The following is a 4263-nucleotide window of genomic DNA, read 5'->3' on the forward strand; positions in this document are numbered from 1 at the left end:
ACGTACTCGTTGTCTTTGTTAACGGTGAAACCGTACTTTGACCACTTCGAGTAGTGATGGCATTAACCTCTTTGAAATTTGTATCTGCAGAGGAGGAGGTTTGTGCCATGTGTTGCCCTTTTTGATGGATTAGAGGTTGAGCGGGAAGTTTCCCATGCTCTTGAATAGCCAAAGTAGTGTTTAGCTTTGTCATTTGGACTTTCATGTCTTTCATTTCCTCTACCATTTGTGTGAAACAAGCTTTGAGCTCTTGAGTTGAGGCTATTTGAGTTTGTGCAAGCATTTGCAAAGTACTCTCAAGAGAATTACTTGACTGCATGATATTTTGAGGAGCGTTGTATGATTTTGGTGGTTGTTGCTGCTCAGGCCTCCATTGGCTCCCAGATGCTTGGTTCGAATCCTTCCAGCTGAAATTTGGATGGTTGCGCCAACCAGGATTGTAAGTGTTTGAGAAAGGGTTATAAGGTTTCTTGTAATCCCCTAAGGCATTGCATTGTTCATCTTTTCCTCCTCTTAACTCACTAAGAGTTGGGCACTCTTGCGGTTGATGTTCCGTTCCTCCACAGATGAAGCATGGATCTCGTGTCTCTACTTTTGCAGCCATGTGGATTCCTCTACCTTCTTGAGATTTGAAAGCCTCGAATTGTTGTCTCAATGATTCAATTTGGCTTTTGACGTTATCCTCTTCCTTCAATTGGTAGATTCCAGTTGATCGTGGCTTGTCCATAGGACTTGGTCCATTCCATGTGTAGGATTTTTCAGCAAGATCGTCGAGGTACTCGAAAGCTTCATCGGGATCTTTTTGAAGGAATTCGCCATTGCACATCATTTGTACGAATTGTCTTTGTCCGGTTGTGAGACCGTCATAGAAATAGCTGATCAGACGCCAGCTTTCGTATCCATGATGTGGGCATTGATTTATCAAATCTCTAAACCTCTCCCAAACCTGATGGAAAGTTTCATGGTCTTTCTGGATGAAGGTAGAGATTTGTCTCTTAAGGCTGCTAGTCTTATGGGGCGGGAAATATTTGGAAAAGAATGCTTTTGTCATTTCGTCCCATGTTCCGATAGATCTAGGCCTTAAGGAATACAACCAGCTTTTTGCTTTGTCTTTGAGTGAGAAAGGAAAGAATTTCAATCTCACAATGTTGGTGACATCAGCTCGGTTGTTGAATGTAGCCACCACCTCTTCGAATTCCCGAATATGCACGTACGGACTCTCATTTTCCAACCCATGGAAGGTTGGTAGGAGGTTAATCATGCCGGGTTTGAAATCGAAATTTGGCATATTGTTGGGATACATTATGCACGAAGGTGTGGCTGTACGCGTAGGATGTAAATATTCCTGTAGCGTTCTTGGTTGGACTTCATCTTGATGAGCCATCGTGGGTGGTTCAGGAAGTCTCGGTGAATCAGGAGTGTTTGAACGAATGGAAGAAAACGACGAACTAGGAGAGTTTTCTAAAGTTTCTACTTGTTGTCTCACAAATCTCCCTAGTGTGTCTCTGTTTCGTGGCATAAATATTTTTATTTTTATTTTTTTTTATTTTTTTATTTTGTAAGTATTATAAGCGCAAATATGTAATAATGTAATAAGTATACACCAAAATGTTCCCAGGCCAATTGGAAAGGCTGCCAAGGTACCACTTTAGGCCCAAGAGCTTTTCTAGAACTCCCCGAGGTTCTTAGAAAAGATTGGAGGGTAACGCTAACACAGACCTTATTTAAGAACCAATTTTTCTAAGACAGAACAAGTTTGGTTTTTACTAATTTCCACGATTACACAAATGTTCTCAATACTTTGTTTGATTTTTATTTTTGATTTTTTTGATTTTTTTTTTTTTTTGTTTTTTTTTTTCGGAAAAAACCTAAATCTAAAATAAAAATTCTAAACTTAAAATTAAAAAAAAATGAATAAATAAAACTACTAAGGAAAAATAAAATAAAAGAGAAATTAAAAATTACACTACTTTTTTTATATATATATATATATTGAAAGAAAAAAATTAATTTACTAGGCAAACCTTTAATTGTAGAATTACCTCCCCGGCAACGGCGCCAAAAATTGATATCGCCCAATAAATTCCTAAACGGTCGCAGTAGTAATCGGGCTATGTCGTATCCACAGAGAGGTAAAGTACAAAATTAAAAGAAAGATTAGTAAATTAAAAATAATAAACTTTGGAAAAATGTGAATTTGAAAAAGAATATAAACATTAAATGAATAAAATCGAGGGATTAGAATCAGAAAGAAAGTATGGAAGGCATAAGTTTCATTCATGCAAACATATATATATTTTAATAAAATTGATTCATTATACTCAACTATAATTCTACACCATTAATTATAGTTGGAAAATATATATATTAAAGCTCACCTTAAAATATGTTCTTTAATTAAATTATACTAACTTCTAATTTTAAAACCTATCATATTATATACTTTAGAGCGACAAAATACCAATGGCAAAATGCAGTAAAAAGCATATAATATAACAAATATTCTAAATTAAATTAAAAACCTAAATTACATAAGAAGAGCATGACTAGACTTATGTAAAAGATAATAATAAATTTAGAACAAAAATTAGAAAAAAATAAATTTAATTGTAACAAATATATAGAAATGAAGAACAAAATAAAGAATCAATATATTAAAAATATAATATTAAACATGAACTCCACTCTAGCCTTTCCACAAGAAAATTTAGCCTAAAATAGGCATTGTTTTCACTCAAGAAAATGTAAAAGAAAAATAGGAAAAGTAAGTGTTTTTCTCTCCAATACTCTCTACTATTCCCTTGCACAATCTCATATGATTTTACACCATTTGGTACTCTATTTATAGTGTAAATAGGACTCAAAATCGTGTAAAACCGTGTATAAAATAGTGGGAAAGTGGCTTAAAAAGCTGATGAAAATGGGAGACACGGACTGGTCGTGGTCGGGTGCTAGGGAGCATGGGCTGATGAGTGGGACGCGTGGCGGGCTACGGTTCGCTGCTGGGCTGGAGGCGTCAGTCATGGTCGGGTCGTGGGAGACAAAGCAGGCGCGTCAGGCTGGCGTGTCAGGTGCAGTCCGTCAGAACGTGGCAGGTGGGGCAGTGGCGGCTTGGCGGCTGTGGCTTGGCGGCTGGGACAGGTGCGGCTGTCAGAGTCTCGTCAGGCTGATGGGACCCTCGGCGTCAGAATGTGTCAGCGTGGCAGGCGGCGTCAGGCATGTCAGGGAGGCTGGCGGCTGGCTGCTCGGCTTGGAGGCTCGGCTGGCTCGGCTCGGCGGCTCGGGTGGACGAATGGCAAGCTGCCATGTGGCAGCATGGGAGAGCAGAATTTTGCTTGGGCTTTGGCTGTTTTGGGCTAAATTTTCTTGTGGAAAGGCTAGAGTGGAGTTCATGTTTAATATTATATTTTTAATATATTGATTCTTTATTTTGTTCTTCATTTCTATATATTTGTTACAATTAAATTTATTTTTTTTTAATTTTTGTTCTAAATTTATTATTATCTTTTACACAAGTCTAGTCATGCTCTTCTTATGTAATTTAGGTTTTTAATTTAATTTAGAATATTTGTTATATTATATGCTTTTTACTGCATTCTGCCATTGGTATTTTGTCGCTCTAAAGTATATAATATGATAGGTTTTAAAATTAGAAGTTAGTATAATTTAATTAAAGAACATATTTTAAGGTGAGCTTTAATATATATATTTTCCAACTATAATTAATGGTGTAGAATTATAGTTGAGTATAATGAATCAATTTTATTAAAATATATATATGTTTGCATGAATGAAACTTATGCCTTCCATACTTTCTTTCTGATTCTAATCCCTCGATTTTATTCATTTAATGTTTATATTCTTTTTCAAATTCACATTTTTCCAAAGTTTATTATTTTTAATTTACTAATCTTTCTTTTAATTTTGTACTTTACCTCTCTGTGGATACTACATAGCCCGATTACTACTGCGACCGCTTAGGAATTTATTGGGCGATATCACTCGGGGTAGAGGACCGTGCTCGTGGCTTCATGGCATCGAAAACTAGTGAATTGAAAGGTAAGAAAACTGCACCCAATTGTATGATTGTGATGGGACTAAGTGCTCCCGAAAGTTATATCGTGTCAACGTTGGTATCATGCCATGGGACATGTGAAAGCAGTCTAAGAGTACCGTACGTGATTTTAGCGCACAGGGCGCGAGTTGGCCACTGGGAGCCAGGAACAGCGGGATAACAGAGGGAGCGGCCTGAGGGCGCTAGCC

General features: G+C 37.0%; 1 non-coding gene across 1 annotated transcript; it reads left to right on the forward strand.

Annotated features, from left to right (window-relative positions):
- The first annotated feature begins 896 nt into the window (after positions 1–896).
- LOC133802703 (small nucleolar RNA R71) lies at positions 897–1003 on the forward strand. Its single transcript, XR_009877448.1, has one exon. It is a non-coding gene; the product is annotated as a small nucleolar RNA R71 (small nucleolar RNA).
- Positions 1004–4263: the final 3260 nt, after the last annotated feature.

The sequence above is a fragment of the Humulus lupulus genome, chromosome 9, assembly GCF_963169125.1.
Source record: "Humulus lupulus chromosome 9, drHumLupu1.1, whole genome shotgun sequence".
NCBI lineage: Eukaryota > Viridiplantae > Streptophyta > Magnoliopsida > Rosales > Cannabaceae > Humulus > Humulus lupulus.